Source organism: Sorex fumeus, unplaced genomic scaffold, assembly GCF_029834395.1.
Source record: "Sorex fumeus unplaced genomic scaffold, SorFum_2.1 ptg000043l, whole genome shotgun sequence".
Lineage (NCBI taxonomy): Eukaryota > Metazoa > Chordata > Mammalia > Eulipotyphla > Soricidae > Sorex > Sorex fumeus.
In genome coordinates this window covers 14,181,495-14,194,150 of record NW_026606100.1, presented here as the reverse complement: position 1 = coordinate 14,194,150, position 12,656 = coordinate 14,181,495, and the positions used below count along the sequence as shown (strand labels likewise).

General features: G+C 33.7%; 1 non-coding gene across 1 annotated transcript; it reads right to left on the bottom strand.

Moving 5' to 3' along the window:
• Window positions 1-7,918: 7,918 nt before the first annotated feature.
• Window positions 7,919-8,050, bottom strand: LOC130029955 (small nucleolar RNA SNORA66). The gene has a single exon (XR_008793405.1). It is a non-coding gene; the product is annotated as a small nucleolar RNA SNORA66 (small nucleolar RNA).
• Between the last annotated feature and the right edge of the window lie 4,606 nt (window positions 8,051-12,656).

Below are 12,656 nucleotides of genomic sequence, written 5' to 3'. Positions count from 1 at the left end.
TTTCACAGCTTTAGATTTCACAGCAGTAAGGCATTTGCCTTGTACGCAGCCAACATGGCCGACCCGAGTTCAATTCCTCTGCCCCTCTTGGAGAGCCCGGCAAGCTACCGAGAGGATCTTGCCCCCACGGCAGAGCCTGGTAAGCTCCCCTTGGCATATTCGATATGCCAAACACAGTAACAACAAAAGTCTCCAAAGGAGACGTTACTGGGCCCGCTCGAGCAAATCGATGAACAACGAAAGGATAGTGACAGTGACAGTGAACTTTAGATTTAAAGAAAATGGTTATTCTAGCTTTGAAATATATTAATATATATTTTAATATAAGCTTTTTTATTTACAAATTTACACTAAACAAAAGTTCTTATAGGCTGTATCAACATATCACTGTATCACTGCCATCCCATTGTTCGTTTATTTACTTGAATGGGTGCCAGTAACATCTCTATTCTTCCTAGCCCTGCAATTTTAGCAACCTCTTCTAACTCTTCTTTTTCCAATGACTGGAGGTTCTTCAGGGTCAGGAGAATGAGATTTGTTATTGTTGCTGTTTTTGGCATATCAAATTAGCCACAGGGAGCTTGACAGGCTCTGCCCATGTGGGTGGGATACTCTCAGTAGCTTGCCAGGCTCTCCCAGAGGGATGGAGGCATCGAATCCGGATTGCCGGATTGGCTGCATGCAAGGCAGACACACTACCCACTGTGCTATCGCTCCAGCCCATATATATCTTCAGGTAGAATATATGATAGATAATTAAAAAAATATTATTGGTGCCCCAGATAGAGTTCAACACATTAATGGTTTTGTTTGGCCACTACATCTACTACATCTACTGAAAAAATTTTTCATATTAGATAGTTTTTCAGAAGTACAAAACCTAAAGAAAATATTATAAACTGTCTTTTAATTTATTACTCTATTTAATTAAATTTTATTTAATTATTTAAGTTTTAATTAAGTACTTGATATTGTTAATTTCAGAATAGCAAATTTGAAGTAATGTGGATTTAACAATTTCATATAACAATGAACTATATTGGCAATGAGAATCTGGTAGAAGACTGATTTATACTAATTTATACCAAAAATGTTGTTTAATTACTTCTGTTGAATAGAGCTCATGGGATAGTTTTGTGAGAAGGAAGGGTGCTAGCCTTGCTTGTGGCTGACGCATATTCAATTCCGATATAATTTCCTGAGCACAGAGTCAGGAGTAAGCACTAAACACCACCAGGTGTGGGAAAAATTAAAAAAAAACACTGAAATAATTTCAACGAGATGTAAAATTAAAGAGCAAATGAGGCGTTCTGGCATAATTTGTAGAGTTTAAACCAATTATCATAGAGATAGTTGCTTTCTAAATAATCATGCATTTTCATTTTTAATCATTCTTTAGTTGTTCTAAAAGATTGCCACTAGGATAGTAGATAAAGTGCTAAAACATGCAACAGTGTGAAAACAAATATTATCCTTCTTCAAAAGTTTTGTACTCTTTACTCTCAGAGAATTTGCAGCTTGTTTTACTGATGCCATGTTTGACTGAAGTATATAAAATTCTCGCTTATCATTAAATTGTTAGTATTATTACTGAAATTATCATTCTTTAACTTAAGCTTTTTCTCAGTACTAGAGAGTTTTATAACTGGTGATAGGTAGCACCTTGAAATTAAGTTGTGATTCTTAATTGGGGAATTTTATATTAGCTGTAATCTGACTAGGGGTTCAGATTTTTAGGAGGGAAATGAAAGTTTTCTTAATTTTTTGCCTCAAATGCTTTTCTCTCATAGTAGAGGTTAGATACCAAGAAAATTATTTTATGATTAGATACTAAGAATATTCATCTCAAATTTGTGAAATAAAGTTAGAATCCATGTTTGGATTTTAAGAAAATTTTGATATAGTAGTACAGCTCTTTATTTATTTTTGCTTCATGTATTGTTGTTTGAGGGAGATATTTGAAACTATTTTGTGGCCATTTTCCACCTTCTGCATTGCCTCCTTAGACATCAGATACTAAGGCTGAAATAAGTTCTACAACCACAGCATTGTCTAGTTTGTATCTTGCCTAAGTCATAGCCAAAGAGTCAGTACTATATATATTAGTATTTAGAGGCCTACAACTGTATTGAATTGTGGAATGTAAAATAGCATACAATAAATTTTTCTAAATTTTCAAATATGAAGAACAACATTTCCAAGCTTAGAACATAACCATTGAATTCTGTTTGGAAATGTCTGTTTTCAAAACAAGTAAAGAAAAATCATTTAAAAATAAATTGTTTTACTGACCCAGAGTAACAAATGTTATCAAGGTTGCCTTTGCACAGAAGTTTACACTCTGAGGCAGGATATCCCCCACATTGTATCACTAAAGAGACTACTTGAGATTAGTGTTCACAGATTTTCATGAAACCAAATTTTATAGCAATATTGAATTTTTTCTGTTTCTCTATAGTGGTAAAATTTGACTTTTTTAAAGTAAATGGAGGGCTGGAGTGATACCACAGTGGGTAGGACATTTGCCTTGCATGCGGCCAACCCAGGTTTGATTCCCAGCGTCCCATATGGACCCTCGAGCACCACCAGGAGAAATTCCTGAGTGCAGAGCCAGGAGTAATCCTGTGCATCGTTGAGTGTGACCCAAAAATCAAAATAAATGAATAAAGAAAATAAAGAAAAAGTAATTCCAAAGAAACATTTTAAATCTCTTAGAAATGTTGTTGATGTTATTAATGATGCCATGATATGACCGACATATTCTACTTAATAATTTTATTATAAAGCACAGCCTAGATATTAACATTTAAATAACATTATTGATATATAAATTATAAATGAATTAATACATTTATATCAGTGAGGCATAATAGTTAAAACAATATTAAAACACTTAATTTTAGGTAACAAATATAAGCATTATATAACCTAAATTTGTTTGCATAGAAGATAGGTTCAAGTGTTTTATACCCAATTAAACAAAGCAAATAGTTTTAGCATTAGTAATATACAACTCAAGTGAACACATAATTTTATGTATAATATAAAAACTTTTGAAGCCAATTTTGTTTTCTATAGAGATTTGAAATAACAATAAAATAGCTTTCTAATATTATAATATAATAATTATATAATTATAATATTTCTAATATTGTAAAATCCAGTGGAATCACTGAAGGAATTAAGTAACTTCTCTTGGAGCTCAAAGTAGGACACTTTGAGAACTTGTAGTTTGGTAGTCAGATTCATGTGTCTTACTTTATTCTTAGATAAATATTTAATAGGCAATTGCTCTTGAAAAATAAAAGACTATAACAGATCTATATTTACAAATCCCTTTCAAGTGAAGATATATGCTACCAATTGTCAGCTGAATATTCTTGGACTTAACTACTTTTACATTTCTTCTTTAAAATTGTTGTCATTTTATTATATCCTTATGCATCATTTTCTTGTTATAAAGAAGCAATAATGGAAAATAAACTTATTATTTCCACAGATGCAAAATAATGTTTTCATTCATTACAATGTTCCTTTGGTTCTATGTGATTTTGTTCACTTTCTCTTGAAACAGGTGTTTACTTCTATACTTTTTTATCATGGAGGTACTTTTCCTTTAGTAACATAAAGAAAGCAAGTTTAATAATCACTACAATTTTAAAAACCTTATTGAACACTATCCCTGTCACTGTCCTCCCGTTGTTTATCGATTTGCTTGAGCGGGCCCAGTAACGTCTCCCTTGTGACAATTGTTACTCTGTTTGGCATATCGAATACACCATGGGAGCTTGCCCAGCTTTGCCATGCGGGTGAGATACTCTTGGTAGCTTGCCGGGGTCTCCCAGAGGGGCGGAGGAATCGAACTCGGGTCGGCATGTTGGCCTCTTCAGTTTGCTTTAGCCATTCTTGTCTCATTACAATTCTTCAAATATTACAAACATACAGTTTTGGAAATTTTAAATTTCATTGCTGTCTTTGGAATGTCTTCTCCTTCATTTAATCCTCAGTTAAAATGAAATCTTCGGAGAGACATGTCTGTTCACAGTTTCTTAAATATTACTCTTGACATAACACAATTTCTTTCTCTAATTGCTAGATATTTTGTCACACTAAAATGTCTTAATTGATACTTTCTACTTTTTTTTTTTGGTTTGTTCAATTTCACCTATCCATCCTACATGGATTATAAATTCCAGAAGAACAAACTTCATTTAATTCATTGTTTTTCTTTTTCCTGGCATCTTGTAATTAGTAGATAATTATTTGAGTTAGTCATTAATCTTTGAAATGTAATATTAACATTACAGCTACTAGGTTTTGACATGGCATTTCAAAAACCCTGTTTTGTAAATTGTTGTACTTATCACTTCAGATAGAAGTGTGAGGAAGAGCAACTGCACTAATCTTTCCCCAAATCCACTGTATTTTATTGTACTCATCACAGAAAGAAATTTTCAAATGTAGAGTACTGCTCTAAAGAGATCTCCCTGTGAAATAGACTTTAATAATAATTCTCTACCTCATTCTACAACTTAAAATATTGAAACTCATCAAAAGCATATTTTAATTAAAAATTAATTTATCAGATGTTTAAAGGAAGAGATATTTCAGATAAGCACAATTCTTGTGGACATAAGCCTTTCTTGGTTGCTGAAATTGCATTTCATTTATTTTTGAAAATATACAATGCATAAGACAAGAGCCTAGACATTTTCAGAAACAAGACAAGTTGTCATCATTAATTAAGCTCAGATTTGTGTAAATTGGAATATTTATGTCTAGTTTCTGAAATACCTAGCTAATTATTTTGTTTATCTATTTGTAACTCACCCATCTTGTATTTGTGTTTCAGTCTCTAAAGCTGTCTCAGTTTTAAGTATTTCCATCTAAAACAAAAGTAATGTGCTACTTAAAATTTATTGCTTTACTTCAATAATTTGAAAGATTAGTATCAGTTTTTGAGATATTCTATTTTCTTTTAGTGTTTCTCTTATATAAAAAAGCTTCACTGTAGACTTATTTAAGTTAATTAGTGGTGCCCGAAAGATAGTGCAGCAGAAACAGTGCTTGTCTTGCACAGAGCTGACCCAGGTTAAGTCCCTCAGACCATGGTGACCCTTGAAAACCACCAGAGGAGATGTGGTTCAGAACAAAACAAAGTATAAACTGATAACAGTATCATGTTTAATTATTGCCTAATTTTATGTTTCTTGTTGGCTTACCAGTGTGTTTATTATGAAGAGACCAGAGCAGACACATGGAAGAGGAATCATGAGAAGACTGTTTCTGTGATTCTAGGTGTTCCACTTTCCTAGTACCTTCATGTGGAAGTATCGAATAGTTATTTATCACTATAAATAACATTATAGTATCTTAATTGAAAAATTAATTTTAAACTTGGGCAATCTAACTAACAGGTGGTATGACTGCAATACTCCTGGGAGTCATTTTTCATTTACTGGGTCATTTTCCCTAAATTGACCCAGTATTTCAATTAAATAATTAATTTGAAACATACAATTGGAGAGCTATTAAAAGCAAACAGATGATTCTGGGTTTTTGGAATTTCTTTATAAATCGGTCTGGATGGTGAGATACTCTTTGGGAATAGGAAGATAATATCTGTAATCCTGAAATCACATTACTTCAGAATTCTGATTTTTCAAAGAATATTTCTTAATGTACCTGGAGAAAACATGATTATTATTCATGAAACCCCATATGTTCTTTCCTGCTCAAAAATGAAAACACAGATCACTTTGCATAAATACATTCTAGCAATTTCAGGTAATTTCAGGCAAGTATAAGGGTAAATTGTGGTTGATATTATAAAGGGGAAGTGACGATCATTTACCTAAAACATTCCAATACTTCATTTTCATTCCATTTTTAAAAAAATGTAGCATATATGATCTGGACATAACTATAAAGTAAGTTTAATATAAAATGTTTAATGATGTGGGGAATTGTTAACTTCAGTTTTCAAAGGTCATTTCAGCCGAGTACTTTTACCTTGCTTTCTTTTGAAAGATTAATTCTTTAGCTTTTGTTCTGTGAAAGTATTTTTACTCAACTTCCAGATCACTTGGTAAGTAATACCCAGGTTATTTCTGAAATGTATACATTTTCTTGTCATCACAGTATCTTATAGTATCTTGCCTTTTTTCAAATTGAAAATTTCATCAAAAGAGATATGTTTTATTTAAATTACGAGTGAAGTTGAGTTGTGTTTGGTAATTGCACTAAAAGCTAACATTTTAATAAAACTTTCCTTATAGCTAGAAAATTATTTAATATATAGTCAAATAATACTTTTTATTAATGTAGCATAGTTATAATAGTCTTAACCTTTATTATTTTGGTCTGTGAGCTCACTGCTCCTTATTACCGACATACCAAAGAACCGCCACTATTGTCCTTAGTGCCATTTCTAATCCACATCTCCCTCTCCCTCAGTTCGCCTCCCTGTACTACCGGATTGATCATCTCAGTTCTGTAACTAAAGTCCAGGAGTTTGTTACCAATAGATACTGCCGTTTCCCTTGTTTTCTTTTGTTGTATACCAGGTGTAAGTGTGCTCACCAGGTGTTCACTGTTTTCTCTCTAAGTTTTGTTATTTAAAATGACACACTATTGTTTCATCCAAGTTGTATCAAAAGGTAAAATTTTATCTTGTCTTATAGTTATATAGCATCTGTGCATATTTCATGTTTCGATTTTTATTTCCTTGATAAATTGTAATGGGGATAACTCCATATGTGCACTGGCTGTATGCATGTCTCCTTTGAGGAAGATTTCCTCTCCCCATTTTTTAGTCAGATTGAATTGTTTGATTTTTGTGGTTGATGCTGTTGAGCTTTGTGAGTGCTTTGTAGATTGGTATTATACTCGCCATCTAGCAGATGCATGGTGGGCATGTATTTTTTCCAGTCAATAGGACGTCCCTTTTTCTACCAAATTTCTTTCAATGATGAACAATTTTTGAGAATGCTGTGATCCCCTTTGCTTAGTTTTGCTATAATTTTAATCACCAATGGAGTCAAATCATTGAGGCGATGGTGAGATTGATATCATGCAGAATCCTGCCAAAGTTTTCCTTGATAAATTTTATGAATTCAGGTCCAATATCAATGGCTTTTATTTATTTTGAAGTAACTTTTGTGTTTGGTGTAAAAAAACCCTTCCATATCTTTTCTTAGAAAAGTGACCATTCTATATTCCCAACATAATTTGTTGAACAGGCTTTTTTATTTTTAAATCTACTGAAGATACTTAGGTTCTTTGTAATTAATTAATTTTTTATACATACAAAAGTCTTAAGTTATGTAATGATAGCATTGATTTGTAGTTCCAGTTCACTAAGCATTGACAGTTGAAGAAGTCTCTTTCAATTATAAAATGACTTTTCCCTATATATACTTATACTAACATGTACATATGGTATTAAATCACCTGGAATTTCTTAAGCTCCAATAAAAATTATGAATCACTGAACACATTTCCCAGAGACATATTTTAAAGCACTCTCAGGTATCTCTATTTCATTCTCAGTTAAGGCAGCCACTTTCCTATAACAAAATATAGCAGAAAAAGAAATACATCGCTAAAAGTAGTTAAGAATTTATGATTTTGTATTGTATATGGTAAGTCAGTAGATAAAATTCAATAGTAATTAGAAATAATTACCTAAATATTACTGGATTATACAATAGGTTCTTTATTCTAGATTTCTTTGTATCAGTTAATTTTGTACTTCTCTTCTTACCTTTATTGTTTTTATACTGGTTGATGGAAAAAATAGGAAAAATGAAAGCTTTATTTTTCATATTAAAATATGTTACAATCAGATTTCAGAAGAAACATGACCTAATTTCATATTAAAATTTGAATATATTTTATTTTTTTAATTTATTTTTTCCACTGTACTTGGATAGAATTAGTGAACTCAGTAGGATCTGAAGTTATACATTTCTGTCAGTACAATTACTCTGGCAAACCTGGTTCTCCTCACTCCTGCAACATCATAAACAGTTAGTGATTGAGTTTGTGCAAAATTTGAATACATTTTTAAGCATCTTACATTTTCTAGAATTAAACATACTTTTATTCAAAATATATTTAAACAATAAAATAGGTTTATTTCTCATTAATCCGCAATGAATATTCTCATAGAAAAATTTAAAACATTGAAAATAAAAATAAAAACTATTTAACACAGTACCTTTCAGAAAGTATTATATTTACATTGGGAATATTCAGTTTTTCTGTGTAAACAGTTCTTTGCACAGTTTAAAATGATGTTGTTCTTTTTAACCTGATTTTCTTTCAATATTATCAATGTTGGTATGGGAACATAACACTAGACCTTCTTTTATAAGCTGGTTTAAATATATAGCATTCCATAAATGGTTATTCATTATTTATGGATTATATCAGATTAGACTAAAAGATTTTTTTTTGCTTTTTGTGTCATACCCGGCAATGCACAGGGGTTACTCCTGCCTCTGCACTCAGAATTACTCTTTGAGGTGCTTAGGGGGCCATATGGGATGCTGGGAATCGAACCCGAGTCGGCCACGTGCAAGGCAAATGCCCTACCCTCTGTGCTACCCTTCCAGCCCCATAGACTTAAAGATTTTTTATACATTTTGGCTATTATAAAATATTCAGTAGAGCTTACTTAAAAGTATATTTTCATATAGAATTCATATCACTGTAAGATACATTAGGTAATCATTGCATTGTTTTCAGCAGTAATTGAGGCTAGGAAATGAATAGAGAATAGAATTTAAAAATATAATTCATTTCTAAAAGTTAAAAATCCCATGGCCAAAAATTACTTCAATAAACACTTTCTAAAAATAACTTCCATTTTTATAATTTCTTTTTTTTAAAAAGGAATTTTGATATTTTGAAGATATAATGAAACTAAGGTTAGTGTAAAACTCATGTATGTTAAGAATTGTTAGGTTGTGATGTAATTCAAATATTAATAAGTTCTGTTAGTTTTGTGTCTGTCTCAGAAATGAGAGTTTTGCTGGTGTTTTACTTTCTCCAAATGTGGCAAGATGTTATAATGTAATCTGGACCCCAAGAGAACACAGAATTCATTATAAAATCTCTTGTCTCAAACGTAGTAAAGAAGATTATCTGTCATTTTAAAATTATATTTTCATATTTGAACATCAATTTCTATATCTTAGGACAGACAATCATTCTTAGCATTTGTAAAATAAAGGAAGATAAGGCTATAAGAGCTATAAGAGATAGTACAGCAGGTAGGAGGATTGCCTTGATGCAGCCAATGTGGGTTTCTTCCCTCGCATCCCATTTGGTGCCCTGAGCATCAGAAGGAGTATTTCATGAGTACAGAGCCAGGAGTGAACCCTGAGCATCACTGGGTGTGACCCAAATTGAAACAAAACAAAATATGAGACTATAAAGATGGCAAATATTTTCCTGAATTGTTGAAAACATTCTAATTTTTTCTTCCTTGTGTTTCATTGAAGTGGGATTGGCCATACACAAAAGGATTGATTTAACCCTCTACTATGTCTCTCCTCCCGCTTTGTTGCAGTTTGTTTTTTGAGCTGCAGCTCAGGACTTCCTTCTGACTCTACACTCAGGGATCTCCCCTGGCCAGATTACAGGACAAAATGGGGTGCTGGGGATCACATCTGGTCCGCTCAGCTGAAAGCAAGCACCGTACCAGTCACGACCACTCCAGCTGTCTCCTCTCACTTTTCTTGTTTATTCACAAGTGCTTCCTCATTCATTAATGTTATTAAAATTTTATCACAAATTACCACACTTCAGAATGTTGTCAGGTCCCACTTCTAATTCTAATTTTCTTCTCTTTTTTGCTGGGGTAGCAGGTGTGAAGCCCCCTTGTGCTCAGAGTTTTCTTCGGGCTCTGTGCTCAAGAATCATTGCTGACTGAGCCAGGCGTGCCGTGTGTGGTGCCAGGATTGACCGTGGTCAGCGGGGTGCAAAGGCAAGTGCCTTAACTCTTCTTACATCTCTCTGGCTCTTCCTCAAATCTTCTTAGTTTCTTCAATTGCTTCTTACTTTGGAATCTTATATGCTTCAAAGTTTTATTTTCTTTATTTACTTAAATAATAAATAACATTGGTGGTTATTCCCTCCAGTGTTCTTGAACTCATCAAAGTCATAAGTGAAGATTGAATTAACATCCTTAAAACTTCCATCAAGAATTTTACTTTTAGTCATTGCCACAAATCACATATTCTTAGTGTTCTTAGTTGCTTCTCGATGGGTCCTTCCTTCCTTCCTTCCTTCCTTCCTTCCTTCCTTCCTTCCTTCCTTCCTTCCTTCCTTCCTTCCTTCCTCTTTTGCTCTTTCTTTCTCTCTTTCTCTTTCTCTTTTTCTCTCTCCCCTCCCCTCCTCCTCCCCCCTCCTCCTTCTCCTTCCCTTCCCTTTCCCTCTCCTCCTCTTCTCTTTTTTCCAAGTAATGCTTTTTAAGAAGCCCTGGTGTCCTACTGATGATTTTTAGCTAAACAGGCCAGTCGTTCAACACAACCCTGTGAGTATTTGGTGCCAAAGATTCTTTAGGCCACTAAAGCAGTGTTTGAGGGCCTCCATTACTGCATCTAGCAATGCTGGGAATGAGGGTGGGGGTGTTGTGCTGGGATCCAACAGGTTGGACACATATAAATATAACATTTATACTATTTTACCACTTCTCAACGTTGAGTTCTTTAGAGTAAGATGCTTTTGACTTTGCCCAAATGCTAAGAATCTGTGACAAGTACAGACTTTCATGCACCCTATTCTTTCAGATGATTTGTTAACTGAAACTGCTTATTTATCCAGAGGCAGCAGGATGGATGCTGCTATTAGGCATCATTATCACTATCACTACCACCCCCTTGTTCATTGATTTGCTCGAGCGGGCGCAGGTAACATCTCCATTCGTCCTGCCATGTGCTAGTGTAGCCTGATGGCATATTGGGGGCTCTTTCAGGGTCAGGGGAATGGGGACCATCATTGTTACTATCTTTGGCATATCAAGTACGCCACGGGCAGCTTGCCAGTTTCTGCCGTGCAGGTGGGATACTCTCGGTAGCTTGCCGGACTCTCCGAGAGGGATGGAGACTTTTGGGGCAGCCTCTAATCACCTTTACAGGTGTTCACAGTCAGGCATATATGTGGGCAGGAGACTCTCGGTAGCCTGCTGGGCTCTCTGAGAGTGAGAACTAAACAAAAAAAGGTCATGCAGCCGAGAATGTGGCCACGTGCTTCCAGGAGCTTGGTTTTATAATCTCTGGATCTTGGCCGTTAATGGGGTTACACGGCAATTGGTGGGTGTAACTGTCTAGCTACTGGAAGACGGGGAAGACAAAGGCTATAGATAGTACCTCTCAGACTTTTTTGTGGTGTGGTGGTAGAAATGTGTATGTGCTTTTGGGGAGTTAAGTGGAAACTCTCGAAGTAATCCTCTACACTCATAACATACTTCATGAGTCAATCAATAAAGAAGACGCCACAGTGAAATAACCACAAGCTCTAATTTTAGTAAATTTTATCAGTTCTAAGTGAGATGGCTTCCACTGAAATGTGTATACCATCACATACTCAAAGGTGGCATAAAAATGAAAGTTTCCTGCAGTAACATGACAGGGTTATTCTGAGGGCACATACCATCTTTACTCTTCAAGGTAAACACTGTGACCAGTGATTAAGTGACACCTCAGGACCCGTTCTATGTAGTTAACCTCTTCTGGGAAACTAAATGTAATCTAGACACAGGTCTATAGAAGATATTCTGCTGTCCAACTAATTCCAGTATACTCCATGAAACTTTAACATCCAAAGCACAAAACAGTTGAAATTATAAATTGTATAAAATAACCAATATATTCTTAGGCTTAAAGGCAGAAATCTAGAAGACTCAGAAGTTATATGTCATATAAAAAGAGCAGTCAATTCATTTAAAAAGGATAATGTGTACTCATATTCATGGCAGGTCTATTCTAAAATAGCAAAAAGGTGGAAAATGATATTCGTAATGATAGTTTGAAGATTTATAATGCAGTTAATATTTCCAGGTAGACATTTTCAAAAAGATCTAAATGCATCTTACATTTTATTTATATACATTTGGTAACTACTCATCAAGTACAGGTAATAAGATATTCTAGCTGTATAAGTAATACAATACATTCTTTCACTATCTCATATTAAGAAAATATCTTACCTCTGGCAGTCAAAAATGTCAGATTGTAGAAAAATAATGATTCTTATTTTTTAAGGTCAATTTTACAGTTTCTTCCCTCTTTGTACATTTCTCTTCTGTGTCAAAAATGATTTCAGTTCTAAATATAACTTAATACAAAAGATATCACTTTGTCATCATTTTGCGCTGAGGTGAGTGATATATCTAGTTTATATTTATACTCAGTTACAAATGATTTGGTGCCTTATAAAGGTACTTTAGCTTTGGAAAGATAATATTCATAATTTTTTTCTTGCAGAATATTATTTCATTAGTTACCTTTTAAAACTCTGGTAAGCTTTAGAATGGTCCAGTTCACCATTTGTATTTCCTTTCAGTGTGATGATGAAATATGAAATATTAAAGAGATAAGAGAAGATAAGGAGATGGGGTTGTCAATCAAAAGTATTTTAGTTCTAAA